The 15,157-nt window shown below is 33.2% G+C and overlaps 2 protein-coding genes across 3 annotated transcripts in view; one reads left to right on the plus strand and one right to left on the minus strand.

The window, feature by feature from the left end:
- The window catches only part of LOC141450482 (very long chain fatty acid elongase AAEL008004-like), a 194,104-nt gene that overhangs the window by 12,131 nt on the left and 166,816 nt on the right, over window positions 1-15,157 (plus strand). The window lies entirely within an intron of this gene.
- The window catches only part of LOC141450481 (very long chain fatty acid elongase AAEL008004-like), a 77,830-nt gene that overhangs the window by 5,870 nt on the left and 56,803 nt on the right, over window positions 1-15,157 (minus strand). The gene's annotated exons all lie outside the window — the stretch shown is intronic.

The following is a 15,157-nucleotide window of genomic DNA, read 5'->3' on the forward strand; positions in this document are numbered from 1 at the left end:
AGGTCGCTTGCAACACTAAGCTGTGTGCTCCGTATAATTTTAAGCCGCACTTATCATTCCAGCACAGTGACACGCTCGTCTTCTGGTGCATAGTACAAACAGATTTGTGGCCATCTGCCTCCAGCCTTAAAGAGGTCAATCTACCGATCATACTGTACCGATGTATAAACATGATGTTTAAATTTACACAGTTCTACTCTTAACGTCCAGATTTAGGTATCGCTAGAATCGAGGTAACCCACAGCTTCTTCATCAAAAGTCCATTTCCTCAGTTAAGAAGCATCCGCCTGTTTCCTATCTAAGATTCCCAAATGTCACTGCAGTCTAATGTCACGTTTCATCTGCACGTGTCAAATTTTCCTTTTAGAAAATAGGGCAACTTCTTTTGCCTGTTAAATTGAGTTTTTGGATAACTTTAATCATAAGAAGCTTACGCAAAAAATCTCCAGAAGGAGTTCGGTTTCTCTTTCAAATTCACCTCTCGGTATTTTGAAGACTGCGTGGCTACTAATTTCTTCTTTTGGCCTTTTGACCTTCCAAATCCAAGTCTTTTACAAGAGCAGTTTAGGCTTATATTTGCATTTTCCAACTTAATTTCCCAATACTGCTACATTTAAACGGCACTGACAACAAATGGTGGGATTACTGGACTGACCATTTTTTATGTATAAATTGAAGATGCTAAGAACAGAATTGAGGAGATAGTTTTAAAGTTGACCCGATGTATTATTGATGTTTCTTTATCATAGCAAAAGTTCGTTACAAGCAAACGAATAAATTTAGATTAAGCGAGTTTTTAAAGTTCAGGGAGCTGTGAACACTATTTTTAAAGATTCTCATAAAGCGACTTTAAAATGGAGAAAATAACTTTATAGCTTGCAACGATCATTGTCTTAATGTTTGGGCCAACTTCATTGAACCAACTGGCTCTTGTCGTATGCTTAATTCTCGCGTATCACTTATTACTGCTGTTGGTCCACCTAAATCATTACATATATATAATTATTGTAAAATGTTTCATTAAGAAATAGATAATCTATTATTGTGGTTTTGCAAAATTTTACATGTAGATTAATTGTAGATAAAATGTGGCAATCTAAGAATAATTACATTGGAAGCCGCCTAGGTAATAAGATCTTTCACACTCTGATAATTATTGTTCATAATAATGCAAGTGTAGTCGGAGATATGGATTTCTGAGATAGGTTGGCAAGATATAGTCGCTATTCTTTAGATTAGTTAGACGTACAACTAAACGTGATTAGAAAGGACTATTAGTTTCGCAAAACCAAATTCTTCCTTTTCACATCATTCCGCTCTTATTCTTTTCACTCCCACTTCAATTGCATTTTTATTATCTGTTTACTAAAATGTTTTTAACTATGAATAGAAAGGCAATAGTGGCTGTACTTAAACTCAGAAGAAGTTGGCTTTTTATAACCTTTTCAATAACTTTGAACGTGTTTTATGCTACGCTTTGCCACATGTTTGGAAAAGTCAATCTCCTATCAAACGTTAGTTCCAAATATTTTGGTACTTCATCATCTTATTATAAAATCGTTTTTAGTAAATTAGTAAATTTTAGTATTTAGGACAGTGTTAACAGTTTGGAGACAAATAGGCAAGCTTTGTCCATGTTCCCCACCACCAAAATTTCATCAGCCAATTTTGCCACTGAGATAAGCCTTGTACATAGATTCTTGCTGGAAGCCCAGCACTGATATTCCACGTTTTTTGTATGGTATCGATGAGGTAATTCATCATGATAATGAACAGAATGATTCACTTTTTTCTGATTCAAAATAATTATTTCCAACGAATACTTACTGCCGGAAGTATGAGATGAACGAAATACTTTTCTTACCTGGAGAATCTAAAAAGTTTTAGAAAAGGTAACGTTTTCTAATGCCAAAATAATTTTTAGAATTTTTTTGACGCCAATTTTAAACGGGTCGGGTAAGTGGCCTTTTTCTTATTTTAAACGTGCAATGAGCAATAAAGATCAATATTGTATTCAGAAAGTGATATTCTTCAATCGCTAAATTTTCAGACATAATTCATAAGTTTTCAAAACAAAAATCTAGAAAGAAGTTTATTTAATATTTGTTTGTAACAGTTGTTACGTTTTGCCTAATAAATAGTTAAAAAACTGCAATAATTTTACTTAAATTGCATTTCCTAAATTGTCAAGTATTTTAGTATTACCTCTGATGCAGATTACAGCGGTTTAATCGGCGACATCGATTAAAATAAACAAGTAAATAAACTAAAAGTATATACTAGTATTTTAATATAAGTCAATTATAATTAAAATACGTGCTTTATGCTTTCTCTACTAAGAGATTTTATTGCAATCGTGCAGATTTTAAAAATTATTTATATTTTAACATATCGTAGTCTTATAATTAATTAAATAAATTCATAATTCTATTTAGTTGAGAATGTTAGATGCGCAGTGCTGGATCATAACTTTGATTTTATCCATCGTAACGCGCATGTTTATTGTATCCCTGACTTTTTATCCATCATTAGAAATATATTAATCAGTTTGTTGTAGAGATTTCGACTTCACTTACGTCACCATCTCGCACTACTGTTGCAATGATTTCATCTCAATCAACTTCTAATAATGGATCGAAGGAGGACAGTTGGTAAATGGCAAATGAATAAAAAAAAAAAAAAATCATGTTCTTCTTTCTGGAACATTGTTTGATTAATCTTTTTGGAGATACATGAATTAAAGGAGTAAAAGAACAAGAAAGAAGGTTTCGTTATGCAAGATTGAGTAACCAGTGCAGCCGCAGATTGGTTAGAGAGGGAAACTTAGTGCTGGCAATGACCCAGTTGTTCGGGGTACACTTCCTGCTTCTGTCTGTGGGCCACCAGGTTACTGACTGAATTCCTCTCACTGTCAACTTTACAGGAGATTGGTCGCGCACAGACTGTTTACACCTGGGTCATTCCATGTCAAATCAACACAAAAAAAGACCATTTTTGACCTCACCATCTCGGATTTTCTTGAAATTTGGCACATGTGTACTATTGGTATAGACTTGGAAAAATATGAAATTTTACTGTGATATGTCAACTGGTTTATGAGTTACAGGGCTGTAAAGTTGCCAAAAATGGGCCGAAAAACAGGGAACCCCGTGTTTTTGAATTACTGTAGAAGCTTTCCTAAGTGAGCTACAGACTTGGGATTGGTGTCATTTTATAGCATATATAATGCCCTTTCCTGTGATATGCGACACCATATGGGTTAGGATTAATAAAGTTTGTTAAATTTAAATTTAAAATTTAAATTTTAAATTTTTTAAAAAGTACATATTTTAAAATTTTAAAATTAATTCTATGAATAGCTAATAGTGTTATGAATCACTGGGCAAAATATTAATTTGGGACGACAATGGCTTCATTGTTAAAAAAAATTAAGACTAAAGCTCCTTTTCATGGAGAATATATTTTAATAAAATTAAAGTAATAAATAAATTGAAAATAGTAATAATGAATCAATGAATCATAATTAATAATTATTAAGATTTAAAATATTGATTTTGAAATCATTTTTAGAATTAATAATTATGATTACAGTAATTATTCATATTAATTATAATATATTATTTTAATGAAATTATGCAGTTAATCAAATTATACAAAAATAATTCAATTCAATATCTTTGTTTAAGAACAGTCTTCTTTGGCTGAGATAACAGCCTCTTTAAGTTGGTTTAAGTCGGCAAAGGGCCTTTTGATGGCGTAGGGGGTTCGGTAAAGAGACTGGCAGCTCGTGCCAGTTTGCAACGACCCTATGGAAATCAAATCCAAACTTCACTACAACTTTTTGAGTGGGCAGTAGAAAACATCACCAACATAGACTTTGCATATTCAACCCTGGAAGACTATGTTGAATCTGAATGTTTTTTAAAAAATCGGTTTGCTCAAGCATTGGCTATTAAAGGAACTTAGCAATACCATGCTTTCATTCCCAGAAGTCAATCCAAAATATTGGTTAAAAACGTTTCTATGAAATCAGAAGCTTGCGAAGTTTCAAAATTCCCTGATAAACTAAAATTAGCCGACATATCAGGTTATATCAGTGTAGTCTATAAAGAAACTGGTGGCTTGGATATGTTTTAGAGAAAAATGAAGAACTTGATGAAGTAAAAGTAACTTTTCTTCATCCAGCTGGACCCTCTAAATTATCTCGTATCCAAGAAATGCTGATATTCTTTGGGTCTCAGTAGTGGATGTTTTGATAAAAATTGATCCTGTGACTCTGACAGGAAGAACTTACATATGTCCTTCTAGAAAGTGATGCATATCAAACAAATGAAGCCTTTTCAAGCTTAAAATGATAAAGAGATCCTATTACTTAACAGTATGTTTTACTTTGGACTTATTAGTGGAATTATTATTAGCATTATTATATTAACATGAATTCAGAGTTGAATTAATCGGATTGGAGCTTTAGACTTAATTTTTTTTAACAATGAAGCCATTGTCGTCCCAAATTAATATTTTGCCCAGTGATTCATAACACTATTAGCTATTCATAGAATTAATTTTAAAATTTTAAAATATGTACTTTTAAAAAATTTAAAATTTAAATTTTAAATTTAAATTTAACAAACTTTATTAATCCTAACCCATATGGTGTCGCATATCACAGGAAAGGGCATTATATATGCTATAAAATGACACCAATCCCAAGTCTGTAGCTCACTTTGGAAAGCTTCTACAGTAATTCAAAAACACGGGGTTCCCTGTTTTTCGGCCCATTTTTGGCAACTTTACAGCCCTGTAACTCATAAACCAGTTGACATATCACAGTAAAATTTCATATTTTTCCAAGTCTATACCAATAGTACACATGTGCCAAATTTCAAGAAAATCCGAGATGGTGAGGTTCAGACCCCGTGTTGATTTGACATGGAATGACCCACCTTTTTGGACATGTACAGTTATTTACTTAGGCTGGCGATTTAAACAAATTTTAATAATGCTGGCATCCTATTTCTGTGACAACGTACTTCGGATCTATGGTAGTAAAACTGATATTTTATGAATTATGAATATTAATTTAGGGCAATCTGTTGCTATATTCGGTGAGGTGGGGTAGCAGCAGGTTTTTTCTCCTTTAACTAACATGAAGGAAATTTAAATTATCAATTAACAGTTGTGACTTGTCGGCAAAGGATAGTGTGACTATTAATTACATTAATTAAAAGTAATCAATTATTAAACAATTAGAAAACGTTATCTGGCAGTCTCTTTTTAGTAGTGAAGTTTCAAGGATATTTGCATCTTTGGAAGTATAAATATAGCTTAATTGCATGCATTCCAACTCTGATCCATATCTAAATAATTATTTCTTTCAGCAGAGCGTAGGCTTGAATCAAGTGTACTCACATGTGATGAAAAGATTTCCTCACTACCGTTTTCATTACATTTACAGTGAACAGAATGCTATCGATTGAGGATTGGTGGAGACTTTCGCGTCCAACATTGGCTATAAAATCACCCACGCCTACATTCAAATCATTTCCAATGAGGGTCAGTCATTTACAGCTTATCCCAACATTTATGACTGCAAGTAGATCTGATCCAGTAAACTGCATGCGTAACCACAGCAGCTACGTGAACCAACTGCATTATGAATTAATCATTTTGCAATTGTTACATAAATTTAACGTTGAATTATTTATTTATTAATATTTAACTGAATTTGCAAAGTATTTATGGAGACTTTTAATTTTTTTCACTGTGTGTAATTAGAAAGCAAATTAGTATTTAGTAAAAAAAATTCCGGAGTTTAATGGAAAATTGAAAGTTAGGACATTCGGAATTGCCGTAAGAAAAGAAGTTCGAGAGCTAAAAAAAAAAAAAATATGTCGCTCTATTTGTCTAATTTAGTTAATTTATTGGATTGAGAATAAATAAATAATTTTTTAATTCAAGACGCATCAAATTTGGGATCTGAAGTCATCGGCGGCCAGATATTTTTTCTGTGCTCTGCCGATCTCAAGACAGTGTGAGCAGTAGTAGCTCATAAGAACAAAAACCCTAAGGGCAGGCAGCTCAACTGAGAATCGAACACTTAAAAATACATATCGTATTATCCGAAATACTAAATTCGATTATTTCATTCAATTTTGTATCATATTTTTAACTTGAAAACAGGTCCTCTAAACAGTTAAAATAAATAATCAAATAAACTAAAATAAATTTAATTAAAAATAAACAAAAAATACCAGCCAAAAACTGAATTGCACTACTTCACTTCCGCATTAAAGCCTAATTATAATGAAATATGGTTTTATTTTTTCTAAAATTCTTTTTGTTACAAGGCCACTGACTAAAACTCTTTAAAAATTGTTTGTATAGTGAAGTAGAAAACCGGTCGGCATTGAACTTGAAAGTAAATCTAGCAGCTGATCAACTCAGATAAAAAAAATCGTTGAAAACCACATAATTTTTATTGAAAGTTAGTTCGTCCGAGGTTTCATAGAATGCGCTGGCATGTTCTTTTAACTATTACTTTATTTGCTAAAATTGCAAACGACCAGTTTATCCATTTCGAGACCTTCTGCGCTTACAAACTAATTCAATCATCACCTTTCGAACTGGATGTATCTTTCTTCAAGAAATATTCTTAAATAAAATAAATTTGTGTTTGAATTACGAAGAAGTAATTGCCAGAGAATGGAACTTGGTGACAATAACTGAATATTGCGGGAGGTCTCAAATTGCTAAACCTTGAGTCCCCTCTTTGGACATCACCATCTTAGGACAGCTTTTGATTTTTTTTTTTTAATTGTTATTCTAAGAGAAACTTTGAGTTGAAATTTGAGTTTTCAATAATTTGCATTAAAGTGGCAAGCACAATAAGTAGCATTGGCGTACCAAGCAATTTTTGGCTTGAGAAACAAATGCATTACTTTTTTTTATTAAACAATAAGAATCTGTGTTTACTTAGTAATTTAGGCATATAATTTATTTAGAGGTATAATCAAGATTTGCTGCACTAATTCGAGTTATGATTTTTCGTCAAGTATAGGGAAACCGCGGCCAGATTCTTTCAAACATAGTCAGTCGAAACGCAGTTTTGCTGCTGAGATTATTATAGAAGCGATTACGCTTGATTATTTATTATTACGCTTAATTACAGACATCCAAGCAGCTCTATTAGCCGGCAAATTTAATGATAAATGTTGACATCAGCCTGTCTGGCCTGGTACAGTTCCTATCATATTCTCAAAGGGCCTGAGCCATTTTCGGCATAACAAATTGCATCAGAGTAGTGTTGCCAACAAAGCATGATGCACACATTTTTACGTGAGTGAAAACCGTAGACTAGAAGCAGACATAAAATTACATTATTAGGAGCTACTAGTCTAAGTTTTCTACGGTTCTTATAAACAAAGTTGGGTAGGTCTGTTAGTAAGGAGATGAAACGTTTTGAGATTTTTTGGTAAGTGTGAAAGACGTTTGGCACGTTTGTTTTGGCACTTTGGAGCAAAAAAAATTCGCGCCTTCAAACTTTACCAGTGAGTTCATCTCCAAACTCTTAAGCTAAACAGACAGGACGGAGTGTGCTCCAAATAGATGTCTCAGACCTGGAATTATCTAATTAAGCATATAGTCTACATTGCAACTTATTTTTTATAATAGCCTATTATGGAAAACTTAGCATCAAAAGTAGTTTTGTATGGGCAAAAAACTTTCTATTTCTACAAGAAATTGAAAAATTATTATTTAGAATTTTTTGAAAGTGACAATTTTTCTCGTAGTTGTACCATAATGAGTTATTCCATGTTCTAGTGATCTGTATTTTAAAAGATTGATTGACACAATGATAATGAACACGAAATAAATAAATCCGATATTTGGAGAATTTTTTAAAAAGTTTTACTGAAATAAAATTGAAGATTCACCCCAGCAACAGCATCATAAGCACTCTACGCTGTTAGTTGGAAGTACGCTAATTGCAGAGACCCCGGAAGTATTCGTGAGATTTAGAAAGAATTAGTAGCATTTATTAGTACAATGAAGCAGTTTGTAATCAGAAAATGGTATAAATAGATAGATATTGATAGTGAATATGTAGGTCACTAGAAGCTGCAGATGATAAAAGGAAAGTGCACTCAGAGCGCTTCAGCATCAGAACACGCTACATAGTTACTTGCACTTTTTCTCGTTCGCCTCACCACACCAGTTGGCGGCCTTGCCCGTCACGGCCTCCTCGTTTTCAATCAATTCTTCCCGCCATTTCTCCATGCTTTTACTTCCGCTTTCTCCATGCACAATTTTACGCGTCTAGATTGGTGAAAAGATGTTTCATTTTCTCGTTTCATTGTGGTCGCTCTTCTTTCTTATTGAGATGACGTTTGTGCAAAATTTCGCCATTACAATGCCTGTTGGCATTTTATTTTTTCAACAAGTTTTCTAACGACGTATTTATTTTCACGGAATTAAGTAGTACTTTTATTTCTATATACGTATAAAACAAAAAATACTAAACAGTAAATATATACACCCATCCTTCGATTTAAGTGGAGACATGTTTCCAGGATAATCGTGCAACCAAAACCGAGTAAAAAGAGACTTGAATTATATTTAAAATAGAATTGTTCCACTAATTTGGGAACCGTATAAATCAATCTAAAGATATGTCGAGATTGTTTACTAAAAACTATTTAAAATTAGTTAGAAGTTAGTTAGGAAAATGAAAGTTGTTTATTATAATTCCCAAAAACGCATTAAAACATGAGACTATTTTAATTATTTATATATTTTTATAACTGGAAAACAATCTAAAATCAGTGACAATATTAAAACCTTCACACTCGATCAACTAAAATACATTATTCAGTTATTTTTAATTAAGGAGGGAATAAATTTTTCACTTTTATTATCATAATTGATCTTTGTACGAAATCTATTAACAACATTTGCATACGGGCTCCACAACCATAGATATGATTAACAATCAAAATATAACCAACAGTTAATTTTTTTAACCGTGTAAATCGAGACCTTGTGACTCTAGTAGCGTGCAAATCGAGAGAGAGGTTTGTTGCTGCTGTCACCATAGCAACTTAATCCCTCTCATGTTCTTTTGTCGTCCTATTCACTTGTAGCAGCTTCATTGCACTGCTGTAGTAAATTTCAAATAAATAAATAATAAGTAACTTACAGTAAATATGTGAATGATGTAAATACTTAAGTGGGGAGAAGGCCGTGCCTAGCTTCCGGCGGTCTCACATAGAACTTACACAAGTTCAGAAACGTTACCTCTAGTTTAATATTAATTGCCTTAAAAATTTTTGTAATAACTAGAAATAGTTGAAATTATAAACTACAATAAATATCATCTTCCTAATCTTTAGTAATCAAAATAATTTCTTTCTAAAATAAAATGCTTCAGTTAGTCAAAATGCTGTATCCAAATTACTAATTCTGTAATTAAATGGCTAATCACTGAAGAATTCTGTAATTGTTTGGGCATTGCGTAATTTTGTAAGGGAATGTTCATTGGGTAAGAGTAGTTTCTATTTGCCCGCTTAGAGAGTAACTATCAGGGGAGGTGTGAATCCTCTGCAATACACAGGATAGCCTGAAGTTTGGGTTATCATTGCAAAATTAATAGAAAAATACTTTCATCTAGTTTAACCGCAAATATTAGGATTTCTGCTTCAGAGTATTAATAACTAGGCCAGAGAGGGAATGTATACACAGGGTAACCTGATTTTGAATTACAATTGTAAAAATTATTGGAAAAATAAGAAATTCTCTTCTAGTTGAGAACAAATGAAAGAAAAAGATTGCAAAAGAATGAAGAAATAAATATCAATCTTTCCAGTCAAACTAGATGAGGATTCCTTAATTTTCCATTAATTATGCAATTGTAAATTCAAATTCAGGGTACCCAGTCTGTACAATGCACTTTTGACATAGATATTAGAACATTGAAGCAAAAAATCTCAGAATTTCTTTCTAACTGGACGGATTAATTTAATGTAAATATGTGAATCATGCAAATAGGTATGACAGATGTAAGTGGGGAGTAGGCCGTGCCGTACCTATTTCAAATTCGGGATACCCTGTATCCTCCAGTGGGTTGGTTATTAATACACTAAAGCAAAAAATCTCATTCTTTTGTTCAAAACTAGAGAAGAATTACTCATTTCTCCATTAATTTTGCAATCGTAACTTCAAATTCGGGAATAAGAATTACTTATTTTACCATTTATGTTGTAATGGTAATTCAAAATTAAGGCGTGAATTGGATTGTACAAACTGGGTTCTCCGAATTTGAAGTTACGATTGCAAAATAAAAGGCAAAATAAGGAATTTCCGTAAAGTTTGACTGAAAAGATAGAGATTTCTGCATCAGCAAATTATTAAATAAGCCAGCCGTGGATCGTACACGCAGGATCCCTGAATTTTGAGTTACGACCGGGGGCGTGGCCTATTTATTGAGATCGTTTTATTTACTGTAAAATTTTGAATCTAGTTGTCTGTGGCCACTTGATTTCCTCCAGAAATGAGTCCCTGCCACCCGGGGGCCACAAAAACCTGGAACCGACCCTGCTTTGTAGAACACTTCTCAAAAAGAAGGGAAAAAAGACTTGCAGTTTTTAAAGGAAATTTCAAGTAATTGGAGTGAAATGCTATGACAAATAGTGAGCTGAAGAGGTTATTCAAATTGAAAATAGTGAAGCATGTACTGTGCCTTCAAAGGTGCCTCCTCAGATACAGAGAGCAGTTGATAACCTCATGGCTATCCTGGCTTGCGAGCCAGAGGAGGCACTTTGAAGGCACAGTACATGCTTCACAAGTTGAGTAAAGTGCTTTATTTGATAAATTAAGGAATAAGTTTGACCCTTTACTTGATATTGATCACTTAAATATGTTGCAGAAGGTTTCCAATTTTTTTGGTAATTAAACGCAACTCTCCCAAAATTACCAAATAATTATTAAACCTTCTTGTTTGTAACAGATGTAAAATTAATTTTTAGCCATTTTTTGTATGCTTGAGAACATCTAAAGCTCTTAACATTTGATTTTTCTTAGAAAAATCACTCGGAAAACGATTTATTTCCCGATATTAAGAAAAATACTAGTTTTACTGCCTTGGCAATATTTTTGGTAGAAAGGGGATGAAAAAATACATAAAAATGACCTATCGCGTGCTCTTCTTTCTCTTTGATAACAAGTTAAAACATTGAAATATGATTAATAATTATCAGATTTTGAAATGGTCTAGCACCATTAATTTTAAAGATATCGAATTGCGGTTTCCGGTTTCTATCATAACTTTTTATACTCTTTAAAACTGTGTACATGAAAATGGGGGTCAACTGCAAACCGTCACTTTTGGTCGAGCGTCAGCCGCGTAAGCGGGCAGAAATCTAAAATCAAGTCACATATTCTGAAACTAGAGGTGACGGGCAACAAATTTTTCCTCTACCATTTTTTTTGCTCAGATTAACCGTTTAAGCATGAAATGCATTTGAGTCGTCTTAAAATGAACCCCTGTATATAACACTGGAAACTTGAAATTATCTGGAGATGGGAGCCGCCGGTTTTATAACGACATGAGTAAGAAGCATGCATGCATTTCCATGGGGACAAGCCGTTAGGATGCATCCTAAGATGCAAGTCCAATCTCTGTAGTTTTTAATTTCAAAACATTTTTTTTTTTGCATTACTTGCCTTTTCTCCATTCATGATTCTGCCTAACTTAGAACTGTATTGAAAAATTAGCTGCATTAACTTGCAAGTTAACTGCATTAACCCGACCACATCGTCAGCAAACGCAGAAGGTTATTAATAAGCAAAGGTAATGGCACCACAGTTAAAGGCGAGACCAGCTAAGCTAAGATGTATTGTTGGTTTAGTGCGTTCGATTCCCGATCTAGGCTTTGGATTTTATTTAATGGTTAATATAAGAATTTAATAGTAAAGTACATATTGCTATCCGGCACCATCTTAACGATTAAACAATAAAATAGACAAATGAGGTGGCTATTGTTCATTAAATGGTTTGGCAATAATAAAAATAATATGCTTTAAGTTTTAGGGAATTCGGAAGAATAAGAAAGTAGTTGGTACAGAAAACAATAAAAAAATGTACATTCCCTTTTTAGAACATAATTTAGTAGTTATAGCTGTATGATGGCTCACATCGGTGGCTGAGTAGATGTTTGGTTTTGACCTGAAATAACATAGTTTTCTTGCTATCAAATTGATTCTGATTAATAATGATTTATCAGTCATTACTTTTCTTTTCTTTCTCCACCCAGTCGAATTGATTACAATTATTTTTATACAAGGGCAGACCTACTTACGTACTGTGATTTTGTTACAATAAAGAAAAATTGCTGCATTATTACTATTATTGTGAGCTGGACTTATGAACAAATGCACTTATCTCATAGATCTGTTTAAAACGTACTGTACTCTTAAAGTTCTTTAAATAATTTTGACCCACTAACATTTGAGAAATTTCGCAGCAGGACAATTACTGTAGTAATAGTGTTTTGCTATTATTAAATGCTACGAGTTGTAGGATGTAACTATAGTTTTGGACAAATACTAGAATTTGCCAGGACATATATGTTTCATAAATAAAAAAACTCTTGCAACAGACAAAATACAGTGGTAACTGGAAATCTGTTCTTGAATTAAGAATCTCCTCACGATTTTAACACTAATCACACGATTCGACTAATACAATGTTTTACTTAAACAAAACAAAACAGAAATTCTATTTTTCTACTGATTCTTAATTCTAAATGAACTTAAGAGGGAGCCTAAAGCAGTTTGAGATGACCTACTTGCCAGATAGGGGTCACAGCTTGCTTGGGAGACATTTGTGTTTGGTCCTGGCAGTGTCGAAACTAATTATTACGTCAGGAGAGTGCGCCTTTGCTCGAGCAGCCCTCTCCTTTACTTGTTTCCTTCGACTACGTCCACTGGAAGAATCTATCGGTCAGCTGAGATTCCTATTCGCTTTCTCAATTCATTTATTTTGCGTTGTTTCAAATCCATTACTTAAAAAAAAATATTTATTTCTTTATTTCAACATTTACAAATAATTTTAACCTATGATTTACTAATGCTTGAGCAGCAATTACTTATCTTTCTGTTGCAATTGAACTTTCTTAATATGCAAGCACAGCAATCCTATCAAGTTTTCTGAATTTCCACCCTACCTATTTCTCTTTACCCTTCAATCATCGTGGCTCTAAAATTCCCTCTATCCCAATAATTGTCCCGAAATTGGATTTTATTTATTTATTAGCAACTGTACAAAGCATACATCTAGCAAAAGAGTAGTACAAAGAAACATTTGATTGCGCCTCAGAGCTGGCTCAGTGCCACAACCAGGATGACGGGATGAGAGAAACCAGCTAGCGCTGGACCTCTCAAGGAACTTATTGGGGTTTAGGAAGCAATGAGGTCACGTGGCCAACGCCGTTTTAAGCGACGTGGAGGATTGTCAGGATGGGACGATGTGGATAGTGATTGAGCCAGAGGATAAGTAGGAAAATTGTATTAAAATCATGGATAAGGAAGATACAGTAAACCCACAGGCGTTTGGTAGCTCAACCAAAAAGCAGTGGTTAATTTTCAAATTGGTTGCTCTGTCGGACGTCTCAAATAGAATACTGAAGATGATGTCAGCAAAGATATTCGCGCGGGGCGGGGAATCGGAAATAATTACATAGAGGAAACAGAGTTAGAAGTCACCGATCAGAGAAAGTCAAGGGATGTAAAAAGGATGCCGAAAATCGCGGAGTCCAAGACTTGTTACGATGCTTTCACAAGAACGAAGAAATAGAGACAGATCCTGATCTACAAGTTCTTCCTAGTAGATCTTGAGAACGTGCCATCTGAGGTCTATAAAATATGTCTAACGATTTTAACTGTAATGATTAATAGATTTCCTATTTACTGAAGACCGTTCCTATATACTGAGATTGGGTCAAATTTATTTGAATTTAGGTTAAAAATATATGAATATGTTTATATTTATGTTTAATTTTATAACTTTATTATTACAAATTTCTTTAAAAAATAAATTACAAGGGAAGTATGTTTTCTGTAAATACTCAAAATCAGTTTTGAAATCAGTTTTCTCTGAAAAAATTTCATTCAGCAGTGTTAGGATTATACTTACGATATCAATCAATAATGGAACATTTCATACTGTCCGCTACACTACAGCAAAGAATTTAAGAGCCTTCCGTCAAATCGATTGCGCTCAAAGTTCGATGTAACTATAAATTTTGATTTGACTTTTTATAGTTACAATTTGTTTCCAATAAGGAAAAGTATCTCTCTAATCGTTTTATAAGTTCAAAAACGCTAATAACTAAAGATATTTTTGGAGGTGGTTTTAAGATTTCTCTTTATTTCGTCATTTGTAAATTGGAGATAAGGTAAAAAATATTTATTCGAACACATTGGAAACAGTGCGCGCCAGAGACTCATGTCGTAATGGTTCAGAATTATTAGAAATAGTGAGAAAAGATCAAACAATTAAGTAGAATTTAAGTGTTAATCATTTAATTAAGAACGAGATCCTATAAGGCACATGAAATGAAGAGTTACTGTGAAAACAAATAGCAGCTTGAGGAGGGGAGATAAACAAAGTTGTGGGCAACGTGCGAGCATTAAACGGCCTAGTGGTCGGCGGCCTAGCTAAGAATGTAAGAGTTGAAATGCCGCGGTAAACCCGTCCTGACCAGATGTGCGGTAACCAACAAATAGGTCAGCAGGTTTCCATGACTGTTACATAAACTGTGTACGATATAGCAGCTCCGTGTTAAGCTTTAACTCTACTATGTTAAATATGTTCCCAATAATTCTATTTCCATTCTTTTCCATGTATTACTTTGTAGTTTATAATCAATTAACGATTACTCATGTTATACTCATGATTGTATTATTGAAATCAAAAATTAATTTTTAAAAAAATGTGTTGTTATCCCCATAAAACAACTTTCTATTATTTGTATTTATTTATTTATTTATTTATTTTCAATTGCAAAATACATAAGTGGTTGCTTCACAAGTAACTTTGCTGGTAAGTTTATCTCTTACTTATCTTTTAGCATAACTGTATTGAGGCATTTATTTGTATTCC

Source organism: Rhodnius prolixus, unplaced genomic scaffold (assembly GCF_049639745.1).
Source record: "Rhodnius prolixus isolate KJV_2025 unplaced genomic scaffold, Rpr scaffold_2, whole genome shotgun sequence".
Taxonomy (NCBI): Eukaryota; Metazoa; Arthropoda; class Insecta; order Hemiptera; family Reduviidae; genus Rhodnius; species Rhodnius prolixus.